This window comes from Podarcis vaucheri, assembly GCF_965113315.1.
Source record: "Podarcis vaucheri genome assembly, chromosome: 12".
In the NCBI taxonomy this organism is placed as follows: domain Eukaryota; kingdom Metazoa; phylum Chordata; class Lepidosauria; order Squamata; family Lacertidae; genus Podarcis; species Podarcis vaucheri.
This window is the reverse complement of record NC_138750.1, coordinates 51,083,690-51,102,730: the sequence shown is the minus strand read 5'-3', so window position 1 is coordinate 51,102,730 and position 19,041 is coordinate 51,083,690. Positions and strand designations below refer to the sequence as shown.

At 43.1% G+C, this 19,041-nt stretch overlaps 1 protein-coding gene across 1 annotated transcript in view; it reads right to left on the bottom strand.

The window, feature by feature from the left end:
• PTPRN2 (protein tyrosine phosphatase receptor type N2) overlaps positions 1 to 19,041 on the bottom strand; it is a 628,995-nt gene that overhangs the window by 301,897 nt on the left and 308,057 nt on the right. The window lies entirely within an intron of this gene.

The following is a 19,041-nucleotide window of genomic DNA, read 5'->3' as shown; positions in this document are numbered from 1 at the left end:
CACATTTTTTGAAGGCTTTATCTTTAGAATTTTTTAAAAACTGGATAGCACCACTATACTGGTAAGCTATGTCTTTAGGAAAAATCTAATCTCTGAGAGGTCTATTAGTGGGGATACTATCAACAAGCATGGAAAAGCAGTCCACAGAAGCAGATATTATGCAACTCATTTGGACTGCAGGCTCTATTCCCCAAAGACGTATTGGGCATGCCATATCAAAAATGTTTCAAAATAGAGATTCTATTAAAGCGCATTAATAATGAATGGCCTGTATTTGTCCCCATTCTAAGCATCATCAACAAAATGCTCTATGACTATGAAGCCCCAGAGCAACCAGTTCAGAGGCAAATTCTAATCCTTCTCTGGGGTTGTTGTGGAGGGTTTTTAAAATTTATTAATAAAAGGATAGTTCTTATCTTCTGTCTTTACAGTGGTACCTCGAGTTAAGTACTTAATTTGTTCCGGACATCCATTCTTAACCTGAAACTGTTCTTAACCTGAAGCACCACTTTAGCTAATGGGGCCTTCCACTGCTGCCACGCCGCTGGAGCACGATTTCTGTTCTCATCCTGAAGCAAAGTTCTTAACCCAAGGTAATATTTCTGGGTTAGTGGAGTCTGTAACCTGAAGCGTATGTAACCTGAAGCATATGTAACCAGAGGTACCACTGTATTATTAAATTGCCATCAAGCATTAAAGACCTTCAAAAGATCTTTAAGTGAGTTGAAGGCTTTATTGCAACAACAAACTTCTGGTTCCGTTTACAAAATGATTACATAATTGGGGACAAGATAGACCCCCTACAAAACCTCACAGTACAAGTGCCATGGAGCTGAACAGCAGTCCCCCAATGCTATTCTCTAATAAGAGTTGTGTAGGTATTATCAGAATCACTGGAATATTTTGACTCCATCCCTCAGCCTGCAGAGTAAACCCAGGAGAATATCATGGTCAATTGTTATCGAAAGCCACTGAGAGGTCAAGGAGAATCAACAGGAAAACATTTCCCCTGTCCCTTCTCCTGAACAACAACAAAAAAAGTAATTAACCAGAGCAAACAAGACCGTTTCATTGCTATATCCAGGCCTGATAATCAGCTTCATTCAGGTCCATCTACAGTTGGTCTGCCACTACCCGCTCGAACAGCTCCCCCACCCTTCAAAGTGACACCTGCATCTAAGTGGTAATGATCCAACCTTTGGATTTGCAGTTGGCAGAAACTGAAATTGATTCTGGGGTTGGTTGCAGCTGGGAGCTGAGAAACTAAGGATAAACAGAAGGGGGGAGGGAATCCAGAAGTAGGTAGCATTGCTGTAGGAAAGAGGATGCTGCAGAACCCAATTATCTACAGCAGGGATGTCCAACTCCCAATAGACTGCGATCTACTCACAGTATAAAAAAAACCCAACTGGCAGTGATCTACCCATTGTCGTTGGATGGACCAAAGTTGTTCAGCTTTATGGGGGAAGGCAAAGTTGTTCAGCTTTTTTTAGTATGCCAAAATTGTTTAGCTTTTTTGGGGGGGGAGGAGATCACTAAGGGGCCAGAGATCTACCACTATCTACCAGGAACACCCTGTGATCTCCCAGTAGATCGCGATCTACCTGTTGGACATGCCTGATCTACAGGACCAGGTGGGGAAAATCTATGAAGAGGAAGAAACATTAGAGAGTCTAGAAGTTCAAGGAGCCATCGTGGAGGAAGGGAAGGATGCTATTTGAATAGTTTACTTGGAGCATCTAAATGCCTAAGGCCATTGCCTAACATAGGTCTTTTATTTATCTGTATACAAACAAGGAGCGGGAAGCATTTTCTCAATGTGTTATGTTCTCGTCCAGGTTCTCATCTGTAGCTTGCCTCTCGTGCTCATTTTGTCTTTCCTGTTTGGCCATTTTTTATCCTATACACATTTTCCCAAACAAGATAAAAAATCCATAAATTAGGCTTCCAAAGGACGTTTGTGCCCTATGTCTCTGTCAAGGGTGATCAGAATCAAATGCTTGTTTCTGGAGACAGCTTGTCAGGCAGCACAATTACAAAAGCTCCCAACTCTCCCTACTCTAGCAGATATGGTGCAAGATAGAAAGATGGCTCCTATGGCAGCAACTAGGCAGAGGAACAGTGCCAAACGTATTGATGCATTCTGAAAGGCACACTTAATTAACTGGCATGGTTAATGGTCAAATTCATCAATCACTTATTAGAACTGCTATAGAGATTTGATCATAAGCTAGCTTCCTGGTAGCTTCAGCATCGACTCAGCATTATTTTAAACAATCTGTGTGCATCTCTTGGTTCAGAGAAGTATAATGGCAGTAATTTGTTTTGTTTTTGTTAGCCTGGCTAGATTGTGTCTTGCTTCCTGCAATGTTTTTTGTTTGTTTTGGTGCACAATGTAAAAGGAAAAGTGAATTTGCGAGGAAATAAGTTGTAGCTATTTTTTTCACTTCCTGGTTGTAATATTCATCAATTACTTACCGTATTTTTTGCTCTATAAGACTCACTTTTCCCTCCTAAAAAGGGCGTCTTATGGATCGAATGCAGGCTGCGCAGCTATCCCAGAAGCCAGAGCAGCAAGAAGAGGGATTGCTGCTTTCACTGCGCAGCGATCCCTCTTGCTGGTCTGGCTTCTGAGATTCAGAATATTTTTTTTCTTGTTTTCCTCCTCCAAAAACTAGGTGCGTATTGTGGTCTGGTGTGTCTAATAGAGCGAAAAATATGGCATTACCACAATTTATATATGCCACTTAACATAGTAGTGTAACCCTCCAACATTCCACCAATTAAAATCAGGACACATGATTTTCAGTGCCATACTCCCGGGTGTGTTTATTAATTCCTTTGAAGATCATATGGAAATGTGGTGCCCTTGCCGATGGTATGGGAATTTAGATATGGCCACAAAGACATTCAGTTATTTGTTTCCTAAACATGGTATTTTCTGCACTGTTGTGCAGCTTTCCATGGGAAGAATGCGCAACTGAATGCATTTTTAAAGAACCCAAAATTAAAATTAGACACAGCAACGCAAAGTGTTCATACCATTCAGAAGTTGAAGATCAGCTGCTGAGGAACTCGTATTTCTAAACTTACTACTGCAGTTGTATTTTTGTGTTAAAAAAAAAAGACAGGATTTCGTTATAATGTATCACACACCTATTTATTTTACAGTGCAGTGTTTGTATGTTTATTTTTTAAAAAACTTATTTGGTCACAGAATAAAAGCTAGGAATAAATTTCCTTCTGTGGATTGGTACTTTATTTTGTACTGGAAAACAGTCAAGGAACAAATTGTGCAGCCTGTGTAGAATTATCTATGAATAATTTGTGCAAAACAAATATTATGTCTGCCTTTATTACAGTCCTGTAAATCAGGACACTACGGATCCCACTTTACAGCTAAGGAACCAACATTGAGAAAGAGTAACGTACCCAAGTCACAACCTGAGCTTAGATTTGTATTTAAATCTCCCAGATCATACTTGATCCTCTGGACTCCCCTATTTATTATTCTGTTATTTGCATGTGCATACAGAAGCAGGCAGATCTATTGCCTGATGAGCTGTTAAAGCACTTTTGTTATTCACCCATTAGCTTTTTAACATTCTTGTCAATGGTGTAGATGTTACTGATGTTACAGAGTTTAAACAATGTCATAGAGTATATACAATGTGTTCCGTGGTTTTCTTTTTGTGAAAATGGATTGAATACAAGACAGTCAGTGATGTTGCTTGGTCAAAACGCGGTATAGTCTAGAATAGTTTTAAATTTAAAACTTGAGCTATTTGATTGCATATAAGGATACATTCTGAAGGAAATCAGCCCTGAGTGCTCACTGGAAGGACAGGTCCTGAAGCTGAGGCTCCAATACTTTGGCCACCTCATGAGAAGAGAAGACTCCCTGGAAAAGACCCTGATGTTGGGAAAGATTGAGGGCACAAGGAGAAGGCGATGACAGAGGACGAATTGGTTGGACAGTGTTCTCGAAGCTACCAGCCTGAGTTTGACCAAACTGCGGGAGGCAGTGGAAGACAGTAGTGCCTGGTGTGCTCTGGTCCATGGGGTCACGAAGACTTGGACATGACTAAATGACTAAACAACAACAACAACAAGGATACACTTCCATAGTCTTGCCTGATGAAATACTAAATCTAAAACCACCACTGATTCATAATTTTATCACAAGATGTAGATCTGTATTTCAAAACAGTTTACACCATGTATTAAAAGCTCTCAATATATTCTACTAATACATTCAAGCTGCCCCACTCCACCCCCACAAATTGCTCTCAGAGAAATTGCTAAAGCGGCCCAAATTGTCTTCCAGTCTTTGCCAGATCAACTTCGATTCCAGCTTTTACATGAGATATGAGTTTGCCCACAGTCCAATTGATATTATCACACCAAATGCTGCAAACATATAAATCGAAGGTGTTGAAAGTGCTGAAATGAAGCACCTTAAGGGGAGGCAGCTGTATCCAGCTCTCCTGAAAATAACATATTTTAAAAGAGTCCTTTACTTGGAATCTGGGAACCCTTTGTCCCAGATGTCAGCTCTGTATGGGGTGCTGAAGCTCATCATTTGCAGTGCACCAGAAAGCCACTTCCAACATAAGGAGGAGGTGGGGTTGCGGCTCACGCCCCCAACAATCGCACGGGGCTGGCTGCAGCCCCGCGCAACCAGGGGAATCCTCAGGCCGCGTCAGCCCTGGAGCCAGCCAATCAGCTGGCTCCAGGGGCGTGGCCTGGGTCATTTAAGGCCGGCACGGCCCCAGGATCTCCCCTTTTCACCCATGCAGCCGATTCGGTTTCCCACCCACCCACCCTTTAGGTTTTCCTTCTGACATTGCTATGGACTTCGGTTGGTCGCCATCAAGGGGCCTGGTAGGAAATTTTTCTACTTGGCAAATTGGCATTGGCCATTTGGTTTTTCGCCTACCTCATAGCAAATCATCACAACATCTCTTGGTTATGGCGGTTAGGCATTGGTAGGGGTATTCTTATGTAGATGTGTCGGGGAGGAGGAGCACCATCAACTCCACCAAATATTGAAGGGTAATCTGGTAAAGGATTCCGGGGGGCCTTGCCTCGTCTGAAACCTATGGAGGCCAGGGCCTAAAGCACGCCCCCGAGCGGTGACCCCTGGGGGAGTTCCTAGTGATGTGCATCCCTTTCCGGTTTTCATGCTAACAGGCTGATGCCGGATATTGTGATAGGACCGATGCCTAAAGCCAATACCGCTCTTACCTGTAACCAATAAAGTTGTGGCCAATTTTTGCCCATTAACCTTAATCAATGGTGTCCTGTGCCTTTATTTATTCCAATTGAGGGGAGGCGGGAATCGCCATGCAACAGCACAGAGTAGGGCAGGGAAGGCCAACACAAGAGTTAAAAGGAAGTCAATGAATCAGTGAATCCCATACATCAATTAGAAAGTGTTCAAGCTTCCTCAAGAAGGACACTGACAAACTGGAACGTGTCCAGAGGAGGGCAACCAAAATGGTCAAAGGCCTGGAAACGATGCCTTATGAGGAACGGCTAAGGGAGCTGGGCATGTTTAGCCTGGAGAAGAGGAGGTTAAGGGGTGATATGATAGCCATGTTCAAATATATAAAAGGATGTCACATAGAGGAGGGAGAAAGGTTGTTTTCTGCTGCTCCGGAGAAGCGGACACGGAGCAATGGATCCAAACTACAAGAAAGAAGATTCCACCTAAACATTAGGAAGAACTTCCTGACAGTAAGAGCTGTTCGACAGTGGAATTTGCTGCCAAGGAGTGTGGTGGAGTCTCCTACTTTGGAGGTCTTTAAGCAGAGGCTTGACAACCATATGTCAGGAGTGCTCTGATGGTGTTTCCTGCTTGGCAGGGGGTTGGACTCGATGGCCCTTGTGGTCTCTTCCAACTCTATGATTCTATGATTCTATGATTCTATGATTCTATGATTCCTACCTTCCTAACCCCCTATCTGCTGTATAAGGTACTGAGAAATGTTCTACAGCACACGGTTAATTCACATAGCACTTAATAAGTCAACCAGTCTCCTTTATTGGCATAAAAAGTGCATCGTATACATGGATCAGAACACAAAGCATAGTAGGGGATACTTTAGGATAAAAAAATCGTGAGGTGCGAAGATGGCTCTTAGGACCTATGGCAGGCATGGCCAAACTTGGCCCTCCAGCTGTTTTGGGACAACAACTCCCATCATCCCTAGCTAACAGGACCAATGATCAGGGATGATGGGAATTGTAGTCCCAAAACAGCTGGAGGGCCAGGTTTGGCCATGTCTAACCTATGATGACGTAATTTCAAAGCGGCACTCAAAAATCTTGCCACATTCTTCACAACGTCATTACTACAATTGCTCAGCAGACAAGACACCATGGAAGAGTCAGTGAGATAAATCCCCTCCTTCAGTAAGGGGACCAAATACTTACGATATTTTTTTTTTGCATAAAATGGGCAATAAAATAAAATGTGTGTGATGGATTTGACCTGTTTTGTGTCACAAAGGCAGTATCTTTCAGAGTATGAGATTTTCGAGAATCTACCTTGCAAAACTGCAGACGGTAAGACGTTAAATCTTGTGAGGGAAACAGCTCTGTGTAGGTGGAGATCGTAAAGCTGGTGGAAATATGGAGTGTATGGAGGGTGGAATTCCTAACCCCAATGGGGAACAGGTTTTGTTGGCTGCACTGCAAAGGGTTTGGAATTAAATCTCTAGGATTCTGCACTTGATTGTCTGGAATGCTTCCAACAGTGGGAACATAAGCAGCGACTCGAGTGGTAGGCCACAGGTTCTGATTTTGCTCTCAATGCAAGCTAGCCATTTGGAGTGGTGGGATTAAAGAAGAGAGGTCGGACATGAAATGTAGGCAGAGCCAGAATTTTATAGTGGTGAGCCATGCTTTGGTTTCCAGCCAAAAACTTTACATACTTAATAAGTGTTATGTACCACTAGCCTTATCCTGATCCAGAAGTGATATCTTTGGATCTGGGATATTAGTGCCCTTGAGGCTCCAGCCTGAAGGACTCCACTGTGGGTTCCAATAGATCAGAATAAGTTGATAAATCTTATTTTATCTGGGATGCTACTCCATGAGGCATCCAACCCAGAAGGAATGCAGAGTTAGGGACTCTGAGACACTTGACTGGTCATATCTCCAATGCCAGATGTCTGACCCTTGGAGAATGAACAATAATAAGTCTGAGCCAAGCCCAGACAAGGAAGTGTAGGTTTTAACTGCCTGCTTGAATGAACCTGATAGAATTCTTATGACACAGGATCACTATTGGAAAAGCTCTAGTACATGTGGTGGGCAATTTTGCCTCTTGTGGCAGTGGCACCTGTAGCAAGGACTCTTTACAAATGGGGAATGTATAGGAAATGGGGTAAGACTATAAAAAGAAGAACCATAAACCCTGCATTTGACTCAGAAACAAACAAACGATGGAGATCTTGCAAAATAGGCTTGCAGCGGCTAACACCTGCAATTCTGCCCAGAGCAGTCTTCAAGAGCAGCCCCATAGCACAGTACTCTAGTTGAAAGGTTGCCAGAGCAAGAGCCTTTCCTTGATTACTTAACAAGTTTAATAGAGCAGCGGTTCCAAAACATTCCCACCCTGTTCCACAGACCACTTGATGTTTTGGTGGACCACTTAATGATTTTTCTGCCTGTTGTAGCAATTGTAATATGTTGTGCTAGACGCTGTGTGGCTTTTAATTGTATTTTAAAAGACAGACTGTAGACCTCACGAAGAAAGCTCGTGGATCATTGGTGTTCCATGGATCCTTGTGTGGAAATTCCTCTCCTAGTGCTGATGCCCAGGAAATGACCAAGTCATGTAACGGGTCCACCATATATTACATGATATGGAGCCCACTTCTTCGTGACCCAGGAAGTTTATATATATATATATATATGTGTGTGTGTGTGTGTGTGTGTGTGTGTGTGTGTATATATATATATATATATATATATTTTCAGTGTCAAGTAGGGTTCCAGGTGAGAGGAAACCTGCTGCTGCTGCTGCCAGGATAAAATGCTAACTATTTGGAACTTAATTTGATATTTTATTTCAAGTGGTCTAGAAAAGCACACAGTTAACTAAAGGCCAAGTGATACTCCGGCAGAAGGAAATTAGAAGACTGTACAGGTAGAAAGAGGCCTTTTAGTCCTGCTAATATAAAGTGCTGTGAACCATACAATTCCAATTTTCAGCCTTCCAGTTCAGTTTTCATGTAGATCTTTTCTTTTTTGCAGTGGACTGGGTGAGAAGACGCAAAAGTCACCGTTATATACAGGCTTCTTTCCCATGGCAATAGACTTCAAAGGAAAAGGTTTACGGGTCTACTTACAGGTGGTTAGGATCGATTTAAGAGCGTGTGGAGGCACTGGGCCTTGACTGACCTCTCAGATTAATCATGCTGTTTCATTTCTGCAGCTCTGGAAATCTTTGATGCACCCCTCTCGCCTTCACAAATCACAGGCCAGTTGACCAAGCAGCACATGGGAATTGACTGTCGGCAACCGGGTCTATAAAAATTCTTAATCACTGGGTGATTTCTTCATCTGACGTGCACCGCATAACATATATGCACTCGGAACAGGCAACTGGGGTTAATCCAAAGGGGAAGTGACACTCAAGAGAGGTAAATCACAACTCGTTTGCCTGGTTTTAAATAGAGGCAGAAAATTATGACGCATCTCTGCTTTTCAATTCATGAGGCTGGCAGACATTTTGAGAACCAGGAACCATAATATGTAATAAGAATCAACACGTGAGGTCTTACAGAGAACGAAAAGCACCGCTGTCATGTTTTATTTACAGCAATGAGGGATAGAACCATGATTTTCTAACTGTTCTAGTGAGACACAACAGAGGCGGATTTAGAGGAGCACAACTGGTTTGGTCACATTGGGTGCAGAGCCTTGGGAGGGGCACAACTATGAAGTAGAATGGAAGGCAAGACATGGGGACATGCCAAATTTGGGTGTTGCTGAAATCTGAAACCCCAAGGTCCACCACTGGACACAACAATAAACTTGTCGCACAATGCAAAATTGTTCACCTCTCAGACATGTTATGAAAATAAAGTTCTTATTCAAATTAACCACCTTTATGTGTTAGAAAAAGGAAATGAAGGAATCAGAACTAGAGTTTGTGTACTTGCAAAAGTACATGCACCAGAAACTATTTTGGAAGTTATGAACCTTCTTTGACCGCTTGCTAATCGTTACAATTTGAAAAGCAGCACATAATTCAGAAAAAGTGCCTACCTATAATTTTTTAGAATCAGCACCTTAGGCAGAAAGGAAGAAACACACAGCAGTGTGATGTAGAAAATCAGTTGTAATGAGATACTGGGCTTTCATTTAATCCCCAATTCTCCTGCCAGACGATTACTTTAGAAGTGCATAATAACACAGCCAAATGATCACTCTCCAACAGGAATATAGCTGCACTCTAAACTGCTGGTGATGGTTGTACAGCTCTAATTGCGAAACCCCCATTCTCACTAATTTCACTCATGATAGCCAAACTTAAGAAAAACTTTCTGCTAGGATATTTGAAGACTAACATAAACCTGGAAGGAAGCTGAGCAGCACACAGCTTCAAAGGTTGTGGAGCAGCTAGCTGCTATGCATCTCAGGATCCATACACCTGGTCCTGTTAATACACTCAATTTATCAAGGATGTTCAGGAACATATCATGCCAGAACTGATTCAGGAAGACCATATGCTGGTCCAAAAGACTGTCCTAGGAAGAGAGCAATCACAGGTCAAAGCACGCCAGTTTTTTCACCTCCATTAAAATTACACAAGAGTAACATGTCCAGTACTATCCCAAAACCCACACTAGGGCAATGCTTTTATTAGACTACCAAAATATCAAAAGCTTTGCATGCAAGCTTTTGGGTTCTCAAAAACACTTAAGATCAGGCTAGTTTGTAAGCGGAGGAGGAGGAAACGGTTGACTGATGTTGGAACCACCTAGTCGGCAATAATAATAATAATAATAATAATAATAATAATAATAATTTATTATTTATCTGGCTAGGTTTCCCCAGCCACTCTGGGCGGCTTCCATAGAAACCAAAAAACACTAAAATATCATACATTAAAAACTTCCCTGAACAAGGCTGCCTTAAGATGTCTTCTGAATGTCAGGTAGTTGTTTATCGTTTTGACATCTGATGGGAGGGCGTTCCACAGGGCGGGCGCCACTACCGAGAAGGCCCTCTGCCTGGTTCCCTGTAGCTTTGCTTCTCACAATGAGGGAACCGCCAGAAGGCCCTCGGCGCTGGACCTCAGGGTCTGGGCAGAACGATGGGGGTGGAGACGCTCCTTCAGGTATACTGGGCCAAGGCCGTTTAGGGCTTTAAAGGTCAACACCAGCACTTTGAATTGTGCTCGGAAATGTACTGGGAGCCAATGTAGGTCTTTCAAGACCGGTGTTATGTGGTCTCGGCGGCCGCCCCCAGTCACCAGTCTAGCTGCCGCATTCTGGATTAGCTGTAGTTTCTGAGTCACCTTCAAAGGTAGCCCCACGTACAGCGCATTGCAGTAGTCCAAGCGGGAGATAACCAGAGCATGCACCACTCTGGCGAGACAGTCCGCAGGCAGGTAGGGTCTCAGCCTGTGTACCAGGTGGAGTTGGTAGACAGCTGCCCTGGACACAGAATTGACCTGCGCCTCCATGGACAGCTGTGAGTCCAAAATGACTCCCAGGCTAATCACAGTCTTAAGGCTCTTTCAGATTTTAAAGATTCACCCAGGGCTACTGGGATGGAGAAACATGCAGTAGTTGCTCCACCATTTTGATAGCAAATTGGTAGCAGGAAGAATTAAAGAAACAACCAAGAAGAGAGCTTCCTTGCCTGATTGCTATTGGAGGCAATTGTTACTTGCCACAGGTGGAGGAGTACGCAACTCATAAGCCTGCTCTGTCTCCCACTTGCAAGGGCCTAGCACAGGGAAAGCCAATTTGGCGCTCTCCGGACATTGTGGACTGTGATTCCTATCATCCCAGACCACTGGTCATGCTTGCAGGGGCTGACAGGAGTTTAGTCCGCAATATTTTGAAGGCACCATTGGTTTTGCCTTAAGTCCCCCCACTCAGCAATGTCAATAATGTTCAGACCATGTCAAAAAGCTGAAGACAAGAGCGGAGTAAAGCTGTTTGTTGTTCCAGGTCCATTTTGGCAATAATATTAATTTCCTGATGAAGGAGGCTTGAAGGAGCAAATAATTATGATTTCCTGTTACTACTAATTAGATTTCATTTGCCTTTCCTATTTAGCCGCTCTAGGCACGTCTTGTCATTTATTTGGAATTATCTCGCAGTACTCCCTTCATATGTATCAATAAATTATCATTCCTAATTAAGCTAGCATAGTTGTTGTTTTTTGTTTTAAATGAATGAATGTTTGAGACTCCAGGGGCTTTGTACTTGGGCTGGAAAAAGTAATGTTCCCCCCCGCTTCTGATATTTGGCAGACAAATTGGGTGCAAGATGACCACTGCATTTCAGTTTGCAATATATGCATCTAACGGGGGCAGTTGAAATTAAAATTCAAAGTTACCTTTCACTTTCAGCACTTGGATAATTATTGAGAAACTAATTATTACGATGCCAGAAAGGACATGCATTAGCTGTTGGCAAACAAGAGGACGCCCACAAAGCCTTGAAGGAGGAAAAGGAAGCAGAATTCCCAAAGCTATGTCTCACTGTGTATTATGAAGTCAAGGGCCCCTTCAGATTAGAGTACAGGAACATCAGAAACTGCCTTATACCAAGTGAGACCATTGGTATCATCTACAGCAGTGGTTCTCAATAAGCTAATGTCAGGAACGTGGCCCCCCAGAGCGCAGGGGATGAGTTAGACTCAGAGATTGAACTAAATGAACGAGGGTCCAACTCTGCAGATGAGAACTGGCTGTCAGAATCGAGAAAGGGCAGTTTGACACCCACACCCACCCACCCACACATCCCTTCAAGGAGAAGACTCTATTAGCTCTCAAGGAGAGGAAGAGTTGGAAGGCAGCCAGAGCGTTGCTAGGCAATCAGCTGATAAGCAGATGTCTGAGTCTGGGTTGAGTGGGAGTGATGAGGAGGGGGGGAGGCCAGCCTCTCACTCCCCGATCCAGGCATCTGGATAAAATCAGAAGGCAACGGAAGGGCAAGAGGGGAAAGGCGGGAGTCTGGTGTCCTTCCTGCTGTGGGAGGGGCAAAAATTCAGACTGACCAACAAACATAAATGCGAGCAGGTGAGATGCCGGGCTCTGGATGTGTCTTTTTGTAAAAATAAACATACATAAAACTGCCGGAGAGTCATTACTTCTGATCGGGACTTGATTGCCTGCCAGAAATCATTACAGCTAAGTACTGTCTTTTTCAAAAGCCAAGCCATTGGAGCCTCTACTTTTGAAAATCATGATATCTCTATGGTAGTTTTTATTATGTGAGTGGGTGTGCAACCCCGCTGGGGACCACCAATTGGGAACCACTGATCTATAGTAATACCCCTTTCAATACTGTCTACACTGACTGGCAAAGATCTTCCCTATCCTTACCTGGCTATACTGGGGGTTGAATCTGGGATCTTTAGCCCATAAAAACATGCACTCTCCCACTGAGCCACGGGTGCAATCAGTCATTTGCCACTTAGAAGTTTCGTATAATCTTTCCACAAGGGGCAAGCAAGTGGTCATCTATTAAAGCCTTGGCCAACCTGCTGCCCTCCGGATGGTTTGGACTACAACTCCCATCAGCCCCAGTCAGCGTGGTCAATGGTAGGAGATTATGGGAGCTGTAGTCCAAAGTGTCTTCAGGGCACCAGGTTGAGGAAGGCTGATTTTGGTATCCAGCTATGTCATAAATTTATGCCATGTCCCTGCAGTCCCAAAGTTCTGATCTGCTGGGGATTGATGTGTGAATGAAAGAAGAAACAACAAAAACATTTCTCTCACACTGATGTTTACACTTGTTATTGTTGTTGTTTAGTCATTTAGTCGTGTCCTACTCTTCGTGACCCCATGGACCAGAGCACGCCAGGCACTCCTGTCTTCCACTGCCTTCCACAGTTTAGTCAAACTCATGCTGGTAGCTTCGAGAACACTGTCCAACCATCTCGTCCTTCTTCTTGTGCCCTCCATCTTTCCCAACATCAGGGTCTTTTCCAGGGAGTCTTCTCTTCTCATGAGGTGGCCAAAGTATTGGAGCCTCAGCTTCAGGATTTGTCCTTCCAGTGAGCACTCAGGGCTGATTTCCTTCAGAATGGAGATGTTTGATCTTCTTGCAGTCGTGTTCACACTAATCGAGTGTTAATCCACCCCCTCACTTATAAGACGTAAAGTTGCTGAGGTGTGTAAAATCATCCTGCTCCCAACACAATCATTCCATTAAATATTAATATACATAAAACTATGAGGAGGTCAAATGGTATTTTTGAAACTGTGAATTCAGGTTTTTTTGGTTGTATATAAGGACACAAAAAGAACTACACAGGGTTAGATTTAAGGATTTCATCTAGCTCAGCATCATTTTTCTAGCAGTGGCCTGTCAGATGGTTCAGGGAACTCATGTTGCTGCCACAGGGAAAACATATCAATGAAAACTTTCAGAATAATGAAGACATCCATGAATCTGAGTACAATTGTGGCACATAGAAAGCTATTCTCCCAAATATTTCCTGCGGTGGCTTCCTGCTTGTGAAATGCTCTCCCCAGAGAGGTTCTGTTGGCACCTTCATTAAATATCTTTAGGCGCTAGGCAAAAATGTTTCTCTAATCAGCCTTCTGCTGAATAAACAATCTATGGCCTTTAAAATGTGTTTGTGGGAGCAGGGATTATTGATTTGTTTTTGTTTGTGTTCTCATTTTGTAATTTTATGTTGTGAACCAGCCTACAATCTTCGGATGAAGGTTGTATACAAATTTAATAAATAACAATAACTATGCTCCCAGAAATAGAACTATTTTCCTTTTAAGACATGATTAAAGCCCTATCAGGGACACGGGTGGTGCTGTGGGTTAAACCACAGAGGCTAGGAATTGCCGATCAGAAAGTCAGTGGTTTGAATCCCCGCAATGGGGTGAGCTCCCGTTGCTCAGTCCCTGCTCCTGCCAACGTGGCAGTTTGAAAGCACATCAAAGTGCAAGTAGATAAATAGGTACTGCTCAGGCGGAAAGGTAAACGGCGTTTCCGTGTGCTGCTCTGGTTCGCTAGAAGCGGCTTAGTCATGCTGGCCACATGACCCAGAAGCTGTACATCGGCTCCCTCGGCCAATAAAGCGAGATGAGTGCCGCAACCCCAGAGTCGGTCACGACTGGACCTAAGGGTCAGGGGTCCCTTTACCCTTTACCTTTAAAGCCCCATCACTTTAAAGACGCAGATGGAGGTGTCTTTGTTTGGCTCTTTGGACTTGAGGATAAGGTAGTTGAGAAACGGGGGTTTCCGCATTTATTACATTTAACCAAATATTAACTAGGAATGCAGGGTAATAGGAAATTTCTCCTTTTTTGGACATTTCCTAGAAGCATGGCTCACTTATGCTTCTTCTTTAGATGTTTCAAGAAAATATTTCGAGATCTTAGAGAGGGAGCAGTCTATAAATGTAAAATTTAGGGAAATTGCTAGACGGAAGAGAAGAATATGTCTTTTAAGTCAAAAAAATATGTAACAGATGCAGGAATGGGAAAACATCTTTGTTGCAGGGATGTGCTTGCCATCATAGTATCATCTGCAAGAACCAGAATTAGGCCCTTCTGTTTGAAAAGCTCAACATAATGAAAAGCAGAATCTTCTGTACTTACATTCACACCCCTCATTTCCTTTATCTTTTTTGCCCCTGTCCTCACATTTTGCAGCTTGCCTTTGCACGCAGCCCCAAATGAGATGGAAGCAAGAGACTCAAGCACATTTGTACAGAGCCTTTTGCACAAATAGCAACTGCGGAGGGGGTGGGGAGGAAGGCCTCTCTCTTTGATACTGCCTTGTGGAGTCTGTCTGTTGCTTTTGCTTATTGAATGAATTGTCAGCTGGAAAAATCAATGAATGGACCTTTTCCGTAAGGAGCACAAGCTGCCAAGTAAATATTTGTACTGCTGCAAAGAAAAATTACCCGCAGCGCCAGTAACATGCAGAAGTTTCTTCTGTTGGCAGAATGGAGTCCTAGCCACTGTTCCTCTTCCACATGACTCTCTTGTAATTTGTAATTCACATTCTTCAAAAACATTTTGTTTATCTATCTAAACTCTTTCTCCTGACGCTGTCTCATGCAGATGGTGGGATACGATATTCTGTGAGTCTAATTGGCCCTCTGATAGGGGCCAATTATGGAGTATTTCTTGAAATATTATATTGGTGGCCATGAACTTTAATAGCTATATGACAAATGCATATTAGAAATCTATTTAAAACTTCTACCTCATTTTCTCTACCCGTTCCTTTAATTTACCGAGGCTGTGATCCTTTACACAGTTACTTGGGAGTAAGCTGCATTGAACTCACTAGGACTGACTTCTGCATAGAAAAGTACACGATTAAAAACTCGGACTTCCGGTGAGCCGCGATCCCAGCGCAAGCAAGGGTTTACACCGCGAGGTGAAACCCAAGCTACTCTGAAGGATAGGGGCGGCTCCAGGGCGAGGAGACCCCCCAAACTCCTTGAAAGGGTGTTCAAGGAGTCCAGTCCCCGGCACGACCAAAGAAAGGATCAAACCGGTTACCAGGTAACCTCGAGAGAGGCGAAGAGTGTAGCGGAAAGATTCAATGGTCGAGGGGGAGCCATTTTCTTGCCTTCAGATAGCGAAGCCCTGCGCTTGCAGGAAGAGCGGCTTGCTTTCAAAAAACAAGAAAGAGCCTCGGAACTTGAAACATTGTGGCTAAGAGGAGAAACAAAGAAATTTCGGGGCAAAGGAGAGAGGTAAAGAGAATTCAGCCGATAGTCGGAATCAACCGAGACGCGGAGGATATCCAGTGCAAAAAAAAAAAGTGAGTGACCTGCCCGGGCGGTAACGCGGTTCCCTCTCGAGTTCCCCCCTCTCCGAGCGGATAAACAAACAAGTTATATAAGAAAGGAAGAAAACAACCGCGGAGAGGTGAAGGAATCTTGAAAGGGTCCAGGGGAAGAGCGAAAAATTGTCGTCTTTGGTGGACAGGAGGGTGCTAAGAGGAGAGGGGACATTTCTCCTGTTTAATTTGTTAAACCTCATGTGCTCAAATACATGCAAGTGAGATATCTCCGAAGAAAAGCTCCGCTGCCGTCTGATTCTGAAGCGCGGAACTGGGTGGAAAGGGAGAAGAAAGGACGGCGTTTTTCGTCCACGTCTGATAGAGAACTATATACTTTGCACTTTATCGAGAACTGCTCATCTTACATGTGGGGAACAACGAGAGGAAGTGTGATAACCCCTTAGAGCTTTAAGGAAATCCAAAGTGTACTCTAAAGATACAGTGAGAGACTGTGCGGACCTAAGAGCCAGCGAGAGTGGGGAGCTAACATGGAGAACCTTCGGGGACAAGATGGAGCCGATATGAGCTGTGCTTAAACCCCCCCGGTTTCCTGCTCCCCTTCCCCCCCTCTCAACCTAGCAATATACCCCCCCAGCTCCTTTCCCTACCTAATTTCCTCCCTCCACCTGAAGCCCGCTTAAGGCCCGGGCTAACTGACAATTGGACTAATTAGCATCTGGACAAGCTTGGGGAGAGAAGGGAAGAAGTTTTGCGTTTATTGGAAACCTCTATTTGACTTGGGGAGACACTATAGGAGACACTACCACTTTATTGGAAGTAGATATTGACAGGATTGGGACTCCGAGGACTTAACAAGGACTAAATCTATCTCTTCTCGTGAGGTGGCTAAAGCCGAGTTAGTGCCCCCAATGGTTGTTTTTTGGGCTTGCGGAGTACTGCCTAGGGGAGTTACTGATTAATGGCCCTGGTTTCTAAGGAATCCAATAGGGTATGAAAGGCAAATCTTAAGCAAGGAAAAAGAAAAAAAAAGGAGCGTGAGGAAACAGCGGGAGGCATTAGGATAGATAAATCTGGTGGAGAAGAACGGTAGAGGAGAGGGGTCAACATAAAGGTATAAGATGTCCCAAACAGGCAAGAAGGGAACGAACGGGGGAGCCCCAGGAGACAGGAGAGGCTCGAAGCAGGAGGCAGACTTTAAGTCAGATATTTTGAAAATGTTTGCAGAGATTAAACAAAGCCAAACCAAGGTGGAACATAAGTTGGAATCGGTGGACAATAGAATTGGAAAATTGGATAAAAAAATGGAGGAAACTGTGAATGAATTAAAGGGGCAAATTAAGGAAATATTTAGAAGGACACAGCTCACAGAGGAAGGGTTAAAAAAGACAAAGATGGAGTTAAGAGATATGAAAAGAGATAAAGAAAAGATTAAATCTGAAGTGATGGAACTAAGTAAGACGCAGGAAGAGATGAAAGATATTATTGCGATGAATGAATTGAGGCAGAGGGAGGTGAATCTGAGGATGAGAGCGATCTCAGAGACACAGAATGAGAACATTAAAGAAAAACTGACGAAGGAGTTAGCAGAATGGATGGGCTTGTCAGTGGAGGAAATGGCTAACAGTATATTGGACGCATTTAGAATGCGTGTCAATGCAACAAGGGTAAAGAAATTTCCAGGCGACTGTCTGATTACATTTAAGAGTAAAGAAATGAGAGACAGAATCCTCCAAAGGAATAGAGAAAAGAGATTGAACATAGATGGGAATTATATAATTATTTTTAAAGATGTCCCAATAAGATTACTTAAAAGAAGAGATTCTTATAAATCATTGGTGCAGACATTGAGGAAAAACAGGATAGAGTTTAGGTGGGAATTCCCGGAAGGGTTATCATTTACATATAGAGGCAAGAGACACAAGTTGATAAACCACGAAGAAACCGGGAAATTCCTCAGGAAATATAAGGAATTTAAAGCTGAAATTCAGGAGATAGGAAAAGCTGATAGAGCCTCTCCGGGAGAACCAAGAGTGATAGAGGAGGGGGGGAGGAGGGGAGTGGGTCGGGAGAGGAGGAAGAAGAGGAAGTAGAAGATTCAGGAAACTTAGAATAGATAGGAAGATAGTAAAAGAAAACAAAGGAAAAAATAAGCGCTATGGGCTTAAAAATTTGGAATTGGAATATTAACGGTATGAATGATAAAAAGAAAAGAAATAAAATTGAACAGTGTCTAAAAAGGAAAAATTTAGATATTATTTGTCTTCAGGAGACACACGTGGCCAGGAGACATAAAAAAGTGTTAATTAATAAACGACTGGGGAATGAATTTGAAACCTTGGATAAGGTAAAAAAAAGAGGGGTGGTGCTGTACATTAGTAATAAAATAGAGGCCAAAACAATGTTTAAAGATGAGGAGGGGAGGATGATAGGGGTCAACATCAATTGGCAAGGGGAAAAGCTATTGATAGTGGGGATTTATGCCCCGAACGGAAGCAAAACCGAATTTTTTAAAAGATTAGAAGAGAAATTAATGGATTATGTGGATCAAAAAATAATATTAATGGGGGATATGAATGCAGTAGTTTCGCTTGAGATGGACAGACTCAGGGATAGAGCAAACAAAGATGGGAAGCTACCAAAGTCATTCTTTTCGATGGCGGAAAACTGCAGTTTAGTGGACATATGGCGTCTGAGACACCCGCTGGAAAAGCAATTTACCTTTTACTCTGAGCCCAATCAGTCCTTCTCCCGATTAGATCAAGTTTGGACTTCAAAAGAACTTTGTCCAAGAGTCAAAACTATAGAAATAAAACCGAAGGTAATATCAGATCATAACCCGGTAGAGATGGAACTTGAGAGCTTAGAGAAAAGACCCTATAGATGGAGACTAAAAGATTACCTGTTAGACGATGAAAAGGTGGTGGAAATGGCAAGGAAAAAACTAACAGAGTACTTTGAGGATAACAGTGACAAAGGAACAAAGGAAAATATAATTTGGGATGCAGGCAAGGCGGTAATAAGAGGGTACTTCATCCAACAAAACGCAATCAAAAACAGA